Source organism: Hemitrygon akajei, chromosome 8 (genome assembly GCF_048418815.1).
Source record: "Hemitrygon akajei chromosome 8, sHemAka1.3, whole genome shotgun sequence".
NCBI classification, from domain to species: Eukaryota; Metazoa; Chordata; class Chondrichthyes; order Myliobatiformes; family Dasyatidae; genus Hemitrygon; species Hemitrygon akajei.
This window is the reverse complement of record NC_133131.1, coordinates 56,855,051-56,868,246: the sequence shown is the minus strand read 5'-3', so window position 1 is coordinate 56,868,246 and position 13,196 is coordinate 56,855,051.

Here is a 13,196-nt window from a genome sequence, read left to right as displayed (position 1 = left end):
GAAGCTGATGTGCAAGATAGATAGTGATGTTAATTAGAAACTTGGAAACTTATAAAACCTACAGCACAATATAAGACAAATTTGTGCGGATCATATCCTTACCTTTGAAATTACCTAAGGTTACCCATAGCCTTCTATTTTTGCTCTCCATGTACCTGTCCAAAAGTTTCTCAAAGGACCCCATCGGTTCCGCCTCCACCACGGCCGCGCTTAGACAAATCCACACACTCACCACTCTCTGCATGAAAAAAAACTTACCCATGATAACTGCTCTGTACATACTTTCAAGCACCTTAAAACTATAGTTTCTCGTGCTAGCCATTTCGGTCCTGGAAAAAGGCTCTGACTATCCACAGGAGAAATGTCTCTCATTATCTTGTACACCTCTATTAGGTCACCTCTCATTCTCTGTCGCTCCAAGGAGAAAATGCCGTGTTCGCATAATCTATTCTTATAAGGCATGGTCCTGAATCCAGGCTACATTCTTGTAAATCTCCCTTGCACCCTTTCTGCAGTTTATATATTTTCTCTTTTATTTTGTAATTTATTTTTTATTGAAGTTCATCATGATACAAACATTTCCATAAGATGTATTTTAAACATTATACATATATGTCATATAATCATATATATCACAAAACTCCACAAAGTATTCATCTGATTTATACTCTTATAGAAAAGAGTGGAAAGAAAAAAAAACAAGCAAAACGAAAAAGAAAACTATGTACAGGTAGGGAGTGATTTTTTTTTTACAACATATTCATTGATTTGTGAGAATAAAATCAGGCCTTGGAGGCATTATGTAGTTAAGCCATTTTCCCCAGAATGAATCAAATTATTCCAGCTTATGATTAACAGATGCTGTTATCTTCTCCATTTTGTAAATGTCCATTGTAATTTCCATCCATGTATTTAAAGTTGGGCTCTCCTGTGATAACCATTTCCGAGTAAGACCATTTTTACCAGCCACCAACAGTATATTCATTAAATATTTATCTGTTTTCAACCATTCTTGAGGGATGTATCTAAAATATATGGTCTTACTCTCTAAGGGTATTTCACATTTAAAGATGTCTTGTAGGGCATTGTGTATCCCCTTCAATAGTTTTTGATAACAGGGCAATCCTAATAAATATGATAACGATTTGCATTTTGATTTCCACAATTTCTCCTGCAAACAGGGAGGTGACGATCATAATGGGATTTCTGAGAGGGTGTAATAAAATATCTTATCAATTTTTTTCCATCCATACTCCCTCCATTTCTGTGAACTGGTACACTTCCACTGATATCTCCATATTGTTGTCCATTCTTCCTCAGATACAATTATCCCTCCTTCCTTCTCCCATTTTGTTTTAATGTATGAAGTCTAATGTGTTTTAAGATTTGACAACCCCTTATACATGCTTGAAATGATTCTACTACCGTTATCTGCATTATATACTTTTGTAAATACCTCTATCAAGCATGTACTTGCCTTGGTTACATTTTTAAGCGTCTTATTAACATATTGTCACATCTGTAAATACCGATAAAAATCTTGTTTTTCTAATAAATGTTTCTCTTTAAGCATTTCAAAACTGAACAGTGTTCCTTCTTTCATTATGTTGCAAAGGACTGTTATTCCTTTAGCTATCCAGTCCTTAAACCTAGCATCCAAATTATTTGGTGTAAAATCCGAGTCATATGCACACCATTTAAGAATAGCAATATCTCCCTCTAGATTATATTCTTTTATGGTAGTTCTCCATATTTTAAGAGTCAATTTCACCCATGGGTTATCAATAGTATTATGTACCTTAGTAGGTTGTTATCAGCCAAATTTCCTTGTATGGGGATGGGAAGTACCCGCTCCTCAATGTTTTTCCATTGAGTGTCATATGATAGGTTGCACCAACATATCACGGCTGTCAACTGTGCTGCAAAATTATAATCTCTAAGAAAAGGTAGGCCACATCCCCACTTTTCCTTTGATAATTGCAAAGTATTGAGACGATCTCTAGGCCTTTTATCCTGCCAAATCTACCTTGATAGCATCTTGTTCCATTCATTGAATTTATTTTGATTAATCTCTATTGGTAGGGTCTGAAAGAGATATAGGAATCTGGGCAGTATATTCATTTTAATAGACTCAATCCTTGAACTGAGACTGAAAAAAGGAATCAGGTTTCATCTTGACATATCTTCCTTATTTTTTTAATATAAAGGCTGATAATTACATTCTGATAATTTTGCAAATCTTTTGGTATAATGATAACCAAATATTTGAAAGACTCTGTGTGCCATGCCCAGGGATTTCTACTTTCAATTTCTCTTGGTGGGCTATATTAATATGAAAGTAATTGGGTTTTATCTATGTTGATTTTGTATCCTGATAATTGACCATATCGTTCAAAGGATTGCATCAATTTAGGTAAACAGTAAGTTGGTTGCCCTAGATAGATCAAAATATCGTCCGCGTAACAAGCCGATTTATGCTCTGTCCTTTTAATAGTAATTCCCCTGATATCTTCATTTTGTCTGATATATTGAGCTAATGGATCCAGATATAATGCGAAGAGTAGTGGTGACCATGCACAACCCTGTTTCGTGCCCCTTTCTAAGTAAGACTATTTGATAAATATCCATTGATTTTAATCCTAGCAGTAGGGTTGTTATATAGTTTTAATAATTGTGTCTTGGAAACCAAATCTATGTAAAACTGTGTGAAGAAAATTCCAATTTGAACGAATCAAATGCCTTTTCAGAGTCTACGCTAATCACTGTTGCTTCGATTTTATTTTTTTTGTATATGATCCATAATGTGAAGTGTCCTTCGTATATTGACTTGTGTCGTATAAAACCTGTGTGATCGTTACGTATCAGTATGGGTAAAAACTCCTCTAATAGTTTTGCCATGATGGAGCTAAATAATCTATAATCTGCATTAAGAACGGATATTGGTCTAAATGACCCACATTCGATTTTATCCTTGCCTTTTTTCGGTATAGCTGAGATTATCGCTTCCTTCCAACCGGGCGGCATTTGTGCCTTTTTTAGAGCCCAGTTCAGTGTGGGAAGTAAAACAGGAATTAACTCATTTTTAAATTCTTTGTACCACTCTGCCGTCTACCTATGTGATCCTGGTGCCTTGCTTAATTTAAGCCTACTAATTGCAGCTTTTAATTCAACTTCAGTTATGTCAGCAGTCATCGTTCTATTTTGTTCATTTTGTTCTTCGCATAAAGTGGGTAACTCTAGAGAATTCAAGAAGGTGTCAATTTGGGTTATGCTTCCCCCTGGAACTTTGGAATATAGAGCTTTCTAAAACAATTCAAAAGCTTCTTGAATTTCGCTTAGCTTATTTTTTTTTTTATCATTTTCGTTCTTGGGTCCCTAATTCTATGAATTGTATTTTCTGCTATCTTTTTTTTCAGTTTCCACGCCAGTATTTTAATAAATTTTGATCCACTTTCATAATGTCTCTGTTTCAGAAACATTTTTTTTATTTCTTGCGTAGTCAAACTATTAATTTCATTCCTAATTCTTTTAATTTCCCCTAATATATCCTGTGCTAAAATTCAATTTGTGCTTTTTCTCAAGTTCCTTCAGCTTATTTTGTAATTCCTCTAATGTTTTATTCCTTATTTTTTTCTTATATGAAGATATCGCTATAATATTCACTCTTATGACAGCCTTAAGAGTATCCTATAAAATGGGAGGTGAAAATTCTCCATTATCATACAGTTCTAAGTAGAGACCAATTTCTCTTTCAATTTGTTCCTTAAAGTACGGATCATTGAGTAGTCTTGAATTTAGTTTCCAAATAGTACTCTTTTGTTGTCGGTCAAAATCATCAAATAAGTATATAGGTGTATGGTCACTGGCATCTATTGTCCCAATTCCACAGGTGTTTATTTTGTCTCTGTCTTTTCCAAATGTTATGAAATAGTCTATTCTTGTATATACAGAATGGGGAACAGAATAATGTGTCTAATCCTTTCTATCGGGGAAAAGGTCCCTCCATATATCAATTAAACCAGCATCCTCGAAAAGTGTATTAACTTTCTTATGTAAAGATTTTGTTTCATAGGTTTTTCTATTGGAAGAGTCTAAGTTTGGTTGTAATTGTAAATTTAAGTCTCCCCTACATATCAGGAGACCTTCTGTTTCCGTTCCCAAAATATCAGTAATTTTCTGAAAGAAACCAATATCACTTCCCGGGGGTGCGTATATATTCAATAGAGTAACTGAATTTCCGTCTATATTCCCCCTTACCAGAATATATCTGCCCTCTTTATCTCCCATTTCGAATACTTTTTCAAAATTTAGCTTACTTGAGATAAGAATAGCAACTCCTTTCCTATGTCCTGATTTATATGAGGAGAAAAACAAATTAGTGAAGCCCATTCTCTTTAGTTATTTTTTTAATGCTCATTATCACTTAAATGAGTTTCCTGTAAATATACTACAAGGGTTTGTTCTTTTTTTTCATTTTGGATAAAATTCTATTACCTTTGATTTGGATTTAATAGCCATTGACATTAAAATAAATTAATTTTACCTTGTCCTTAGCCATCTGTATTTATCCGTCAATGTATTACTGAAATTAACAGAGTAAAACTTAATCGATCTGCTGCCTGAACAAATAAGAACAAAGAAACGCAAATAATAACAAAAATGGCAACGAACCTGTGATTCCAAGGTTGAGGTCTCTAGTAGATGACCCTGCGTTGAGCTAGAGGAAATGTCTAGCTGTCGGGATAGCACCTCCTACTTGTGAGTTGAGTGCCCCCATTGCAGTATTCATAAAAGTCAGTGAACAAATCCATTACACAGAAAATATTTCCCTGTGTACTCCTCCTATATATACATTTTGTGCACATATATGCATGCATACCCACATCAATATATATATATATATACATATATATACACACACACACTCACACACACACACACTCACACACACACACACACACACACACACACACACACACACACACACACACACACACACATATCTATTCTCACTTTGGTGGGGAAAAGGAGTAAGTGAGCGAATAATGAAAAACAACTAAGTAATATAAGATTCACATTATAATAAGTATTTCTCGAGATAGGTATAGCACCGTGTAATTTTGCTTCCGTTTAGCGTCTCAACACTTTTAAAGTTAACCAAACTTTATGGCTCTTCTGAAGGGGGTGAGAGCTGTCTTTGTGAAATTCCGGGCTCTTACTGATCTGCCTGTCTCGGCCTCCTCCCGTCTCCTGCCTTCTCGATTCTTGCACTATTTCCCAAGCGGATCGGGATAATTCCTCTGCCAGGCTTTCTCTGGTTTTGATAACGCTGGCGGGCAACCCTCTGGCCTTCATGTCCATAGTCGCCTCTTCCATTGTCTGGTACAACCGCGTCTTGTCTTCATAAAACACTCGAAGTTTAGCAGGGTACGGAGTTTGAAATCAAATCTTTTTTTTGCTTCAGTACTCGGTTTGCTTCAGAGTATTCTTTACGTTTCTGCAGGACGGCGGGGTGGGGGATAATCTTAGCCGAAATATATTAATTTATCTTCTAAACCACCCGCTTCTTACTCCAATCCCTTCGTGGAATCCCAGCCTTGGCGCTATACCGAAGAAATTTAATTATTATTGAGCGTGGCTTATCTGTTCTATCTCGGGTAGGTTTCGGGACTAGCGAGCAATGCGTCCTCTCGATCTCCAGCTCCATATATGAGGAAGCTCCAACGCGTCCCGCTGCAACTTTCCGACAAACTCCGTCATAGACGGGCCTTCCGCTCGTTCGGGAACGTTGTAGATTCTGATATTTTTCCGCCGTGATCTTCCCTCTAGGTCAAGCAGTTTATCTCCATGCTGATTTAAGATTTTTACCGTCTTACTCATGATTCGTTCAACGTTTTGAACGCGATCTTCTACCTTCTCAATTCGAGTCTCTGCCACCGCTATTTTGTGGTTGACGTTGGCGAGCTTTGACTTAATATCATGTAGCTGCTGCTTTATATCTTTCTGGAAGTCTCTCATCTCCTTCAGAATTGCGATCACATTCGCCGCTTCGCCTGAACGAGGCCCAGTGTCCGCCTCGCATGCATGCGGTCGGGTAGGAGAGCCGCTCGCTGCACTCCTCTCGGCCGCAGGCTCCGCATTGTCGCTTTTTTTATTTCCGTTCTTTTTCCCCATTCTTGTCCCTCTTTTCTGTTCAAATATTTTTAGAAAAATAATGTATTTGTTGGGTTAACGGGGCTTAATATGCGTTTTTCCGGAGGAGCTAGTGACTTAAGCTGCCATTCTTGACGATGACGTCACCGGGAACCCCTTTTCTCTAGTTTCAATGTCCTTCCTGTAGTGAGGTGACCAGAATTGAGCACAGTACTCCAAGAGGGATCTGATCAGGTCCTATATAGCTGCAACATTACCTCTCGGCTCTTAAACTCAAATCCCACGGTTGAATGAAGACGAATGCAACTTATACCTGCTCAACCACAGAGTCAACCTCCCTAGCAGCTTTGTGCGTCCTCTGGACGCAGACCCTCAAGATCCCTCCTATCCTCAGCACTGCCAAAAGTGTGACCATTAATGCTACATTCTGCCATCTCATTTGATCTACCAAAATGAATGACCTCACACTTATCTGGGTTGAATACCATCTCCCACTTCTCACCCCAGTTTTTGATTGTATCGATTTGCAACTGTAACCTCTGGAAGCCCTTCACACTATCCATAACACCCCATGGGTTGGAAAGGTAAAGGGCTGGACATAAATGCGTCGGATATGAGCGGAAAGTGGACCATGGGAGAAAGGGAACAAGTGAGTGAACGAAGTGCACCAGGCGAAGATGACAGGCATGTGAAGAAGAGAGGTTGAAGAACAGAAGAAGGGAGAAGGTACTACTTAAACTTGGCTCTGTCCATAATTTCTTTATTTCATTAGCTCACTATCGAAAACTCATTACAATAGATCGGATATCGGTCTTTTGCACGCCGAACGGTTAGGGCCCAACAACTGCTTGAGGGGGTGATGGGAAGAGATGTGATAGTGCATTTGAAGTTTATTTACGTAAGCACGCGAACAGCCAGTGAATTCGGAAGCATAAACCAACTCCATCAGCCGATTTTTTTTTTCTGCCTAAAGTCCCTAAAGCACCTGCCTACTTGAAAATGGCCGCTAAATCAACTTCATACTTTCCAAGGCCCGTCATAGATAAAATATTCTCTCCGGTGCCCCATAGTGTAAATGCATGTCTACCACATTCTAACATGAGAATCTGATTCTCTTTAAATTTATATTTGTCCTTAAACTAAACTTACAAACCATCAAGAATATCAGTGTGATCCTTGAACTTGATGGCTTTTTAGCAAGAGTTGAAATATTTGCTCAAGTTCTGACGCAGAAGCCTTAAGTCCCCACAAGTAACAATGTCCGAGCGATTTGCGTTTTTCTTCTGAGTTTGTGGTTCACTGCAGAAATGCCTCTTTCAACGACGTAGGAGGATGGAAGTGCAATGAAAAGCCGTTTGGATCTTTAGTAAAGAGCCGGGAACTTCATATGACAGTTTATCCACATGCCGCAAAAAAACCCCAATATATTTGCAAAACATTTTTGCTTTCTCATCATTCTGAAAGTCAATAATTTCCTGTTGCAAGTTCTCTACCTGTTCTTCATTCCTGCTAAGAAATGGGGTTAATTAAGCATTCCGGAATTTCACGGCTCTGTAAGAGTCTGCCGCACTTTCAGTACACTCTCATTGAAAAACTATGAGAGAACTCCAACTTTCCGATAAAAATGGACACTACACGTTTTAAATTGGATTAAATTGAAATTCTCACCCAGCGATCCCAATCCACGATGGGCCGAACGTCATTCTTCTGGGCTCTATGACTCTATTCTCCTTTCACATTGGAAATGAACAACATTAAACAAATGAGTTATTTTGTGTTTTTGCCGAGGAGCGATTTCCACAGCACCATGACACTACTGATATCAATTGTTTAACTGAACTGTTTCTTCAGCGGGCTGTGTCTAAGGTGTTTTGGTCCTTGATGGAAATCTAAATGAACACTTCGTTTACTAAGTAAAAAAACTTATTCATCTGGAGCTGTGACGTTTAGTTACCGACAGAATAAGGCAATGATTTCCGACAAGCATCTTTTCTATGCTGCCGGGTAATTCATAAATGAAACAATATCGGTGAGAAAAATCATTGGTTCTCCTGCTCTCAAAATTAAATCTCGAATTAGGGATGCGTGATTGTGCGGGGGAAACACTGCTTTGAACGCCGGAGTTGTGGTTCTACTATCATTTTGTCTCAGTCAGACTGCTGAACATGCACATTGACCGGTCAGACGAGGATTCCATAGCTATCTTAAACTTTCACTTTCGAATGGGCCACAAACTATCTAAACGAAAGGCCATCAGTCACATTATTTGCACAAGTACAACAAGAATTGCATTATACTATTTCACTTTAGCAGACTTAAGTTTTTCTTCATCCAGGCAAATTTATTCAGTTGTTCCAAAGAAATACAGTCGTGTTTCAGTGTTCAAAAACCAGTGCAATAGTACAGAATGCTGCCAATTAACAACACTGTTTGCAAGTAGTGTGCACCTTCTTCCGGTGACTGTGTGGGTTTCTAATGGCTGCACAGGTTTTTTTCCCACATACAAAGACATATCAGTTGGTACGTTAACTGGTCATTGTAAATTTTCCTGTGATTAGGCCATGTTGGAATCGGGGATTGCTGCGCTTCGAGGGTCGAAGGACTAGAGGGTTTATTCCGGAATGTATCTCAATGGATGGATAGAGAGATAGATAGATAGATAGATAGATAGATAGATAGATAGATAGATAGATAGATAGATAGATAGATAGATAGATAGATAGATAGATAGATAGATAGATAGATAAATAGATAGATAGATAGATAGATAGATAGATAGATAGATAGAGAGAGAGACAGACAGACAGACAGACAGACAGACAGACAGACAGACAAATTCTACAATGTCCAAGTACGACCTACGTAAGACTTTTAAAGGCGTGAACAAAAACAATCCTGGTTGAGATAAAGGTTTTCGGCACTGACAGTGTTTGCAGTCCATTACTTCCTACAAAGCGAATCCAGTCGTGATGCTTCATCCCTACCTGAGCTCAATTCTTTACATGTAGGCTTTGAAAAACAGAACAACACTGCTTCTATGCGCATTCCTGTAGCATCTGGTGACTTTGTAACCTCCGTCTCGCAGGCCAATGTGGGAACATGTTTCAGAGGTGATGCTTCGTAAGGAGACAGGCTCTGTTTGTTTACACTCTGGACTCTGAACACGGATGCAAACCATCTAGCGGGAGTGCTCACTGACAACTTCAATCTCTCACTGCTGCAGTCGAAGGTTCTCACGCGTTTGAAAAGACTGACAATCCTACCAGTGTTCAAGAGGAGCAGGTTGATCTACCTCAGTCATAATCGCCTATTCGCAATCACATTGAACTTGATGTCGTGCTTTGAAGGGTTAGTCTTGGCGAGAATAACCGCCCGCCTGAGCAAGGATATTAACCATCTGCAACTTCCTCATAGCCCAGTTAGGCTACCGCGGATGATATCTCGCTGGCTCTACACTCATGCTGGCATCACCTACACAGTAATAATGCCTTCATCAGGCTCATGTATTTGGTACATTTCAATAGACAATAGGCAATTGGCGCTGGAGTAGGCCATTCGGCCGTGCAAGCCAGCACCGTCATTAAATGTGATCATGGCTGATCTAAGCATTCATTTAAATCATACCCCCTGTTCCAATCAAAAAGCTCCAATACCTGGGCTTCCGTACCTCCTTCTGAAACTGGATCGTTGACGTCCTCACTGGGAGACCACAGTGTGTACGAATCATAAATAGTCTTTGGTCTCACTGAAAACCAAAAATGCTGCAACTCAAAGATGCGTGTTTAGGCCACTGCTCTGCTCAGAAAGTTATAAACTCAGCCAGCTCCATCAGGGACGCGAACCTCACCGCCATCCAGAATATCTTCAAACGACCATACCTCAGAACGGTGAAGTCCATCATTAAGGACGCCCATCACCCAGTTCATGTTACCATCAAGGTAGAGGTACAGGAGCCTGAAGACAAACAACCAATGATTGAGGAGCAACTCTTGTCACCCTCCATCAGATTTCTAAATGATCAGAGAATTCTGAGTATTTTTCCTGTCTGTTTGCACAGCTTATTTAAAAAAAATGTTCATTTATTTAAACGTTTTATTGTACTTTATAGTTGTTATAATTATGCATTGAAAGTATTGCTGGCACAAAACGACAAATTAAACGATAGATTTCAGTGATATCAAACATGGGGAGGTCAAATGGACGGAACAGAAAATGCAACGGTGATAGTAATGACCCGACAAGACGAAGTGGGACTTCTTACTGACGCTGAATTTGGCGATGCCCGGGAATTATTTTTCCTCTCGTAGTCCCTTAGGACACGGAACCGACCCCTTGAGGTGCGGTACCTCCCTCATTGGGATTCACAGACATAGTTTGAGGATGTGAACCAAATATGTCTTATAGTGTTTGAATTATACTGCATGAAATAGGCCCTTCAGCCCAACTCGTCCTTGCCCGACATGTTGCCTCCCTGAACGTACATTTGGTGCACATGCCTCGAACCTATTCTATCTTGTACCTGCCAAAGTGTATTTTAATCTTTTTAATTGTTCTCGTTCTACCATTTGCACCGACAGCACGTTGAAGACACCTGTATTCAAGCGAACTGGAAAAGGAAAGGAGTAAACTGGGAGCTACAGACGTGTGAGTGTGCTAAGTGCACAAGTTACCGCAATTGAGGTTTATCACTATGGAGATGATTGGTCAAAAGCATCAGGTGTTTGTCGGAAAAGCTACGTTATCCTTATCGTCGGAAGACACTGGTGAACCAGGTTGAACAGATAATGAAAACCAGATTTTTCAAATTTCGAGTGTTGGAATTTAGTTGAGAGGGTAGCTCTCATCCTGGCAGTCAAGCTTGAAGTAACTTGTGAGATTGAAAAAAAAAACAGAGTAAAAGGTAAAAGTAAAAGTAATTGTGTGGCTGAAATTTAATCGTCTCTGCATCTCATTTGTTACAAGCTGAAAGGTTGAACAGTCCACAATTATATTTAATGAACCCATGATTTTATTAGTACTGCACGTCTATACAAGAAAGCAACGTATCTTGTCTGCTCATTATAGTAATTTAGACGACAAACATTGTGGTTACATAAAACCAATTTTCTACGTGAACCCGAAATTCAAAATCGGTGAATTCCAAATCTTGTGTAAAATATTTTAACATTCCATAGAAACGCAACGAAGACAACTAGCATGAGTTCTCCTTCACCCTTTCCACTTGGTCCGGGTGATGCATTTCGAAATGTCACATGTTCCCTGAGACAGGGACACAATCGCAATTAAATTGACCAAAAACAGATGACAAATTATTCCAGCAGAGCTAAATCTGAACCATTTGACTTGAGAAAACCGCTGTGTACTGCAGAAAGATTCCAATTCCTCTGATGCTACGTTGTAAATGGCTAGTTGAAGAAACACGGCGTTGGAACATTGATAATGTCAACAGAGAGGAACGTCCCCTTTGCGCATGAAATGTTTAGGAAGATGTAGAATGAAAGGTGCTTTTTCCATTGGACAACATGACCGGCCGTACAGTATTTTATGTAGATATAACTAAGGGGTGAGATGTTCTGTAGGATGTTCCTATGGTTGGAGAATATAAGACCAGAGGGCACAGGCTCAGACAGAGAGGCGTCCTTTTATAAGGAAGATAAGGAGGAATTTCTTTCGCCAGGGAAGAGCGAATCTGTGGAATTCTTTGTCAAAGGCAGCAGTGGAGGCCAATTCATAATGCATATATAAGGCAGAGTTTGGACCGATATAAAACACGTTAGCTGCCCTTTTTTGATATGAGGCTGAACGACCTGCTTGTCTAAAATCAACTGCAAAGTTCACCAAAAGGGCTGCCATGTTGTTTTTGTGGTGTTACATGTTTAGTACACTATGTTTAGTAATCCTTCTGTAACATGTTTTAGGGTTTCACTGCTGCGTAACATAAAGCAAGGTTTCACTGATTATGTAATTGCTTCTCTATAGCAGCAATTTTTCGGTTATGGCTAGAGATAACGGGATTTGGAAAGCTGTTGTTCTTTCTTGCGAGCTGGATGAGAGATTTTCGCGATTTTTTGCCGGAGGGAGTGGAGGAGAGAACACGAGAGTGGAGAGATGTGGAACACCACCGGATAGGGTTGACTTGGAATGAGGGTCCGAAGGGCAGCGACGATCAGAAGAGGTCAATGGTGGACGAGCAGCTTATCAGTGAGCTCGAACATTGCGCAACAGACTGTTTAATAAGATCGGGCCATTTTTTTTCTTTTTTCGCTTCTTTACTAACCATATATAGTCAAAGTAAGAATTATAAAGCTTAACCGTTTCATCACATATTATGTATTGTTTGTTATTTCAGGGTACTGATTTGTAACAGGGGACACATCGCTCAACAGCCACCCAAACGAGATTTATTAAGTTAGGCCGGGCCGGGGGCTATCACCCCCTATATTAAGCCGCAAGCCGAAGCGAGAGTCATACTTCTATCATTGGACAACATGACTGTCCGTACAGTCTTTCATGTATACATAATCAAAGTGAGAGAGTTTGCAATAGGTTGTGGAATAGATGCTGGAATAAAGTAATGTGGGACTGGAGACAACAAAAACTGTTCCGGCATGATTTTAGGAGCTATAATGAAAACACGGGACTTCGTACACACAGAGACAACGCAAGTAGAAATAGTTGTCATTTTATGGTGATTGTTATCAAATCTTTGTGTTAAATGCAGCGTGTCTTAAATCCAGTAAGGAAAATGTGGAGGCTGCATCATCTATGGATGAATAACCGCTTTTAGACGTCGTTTGTATTCCCACAAATAACACTCTGAGCCTTGTCCAATTTTTGAGATAAAAAATAGAGCACAATGCAGTGAACCATGTATGAAAATAAAACAGCTGTAAGAAATGGCACAAAATGTCAATGGAGAGAAGAGAAATGGATCGCTATGTTAGTAGGAGAAATCGGAGTACCTCGTGTTAAACAGTGCAGTTCCATGTCTGAAAAAAATTGGTAATGCATCTGTCTATTTTAACAGATAGGTCATTGAAGCA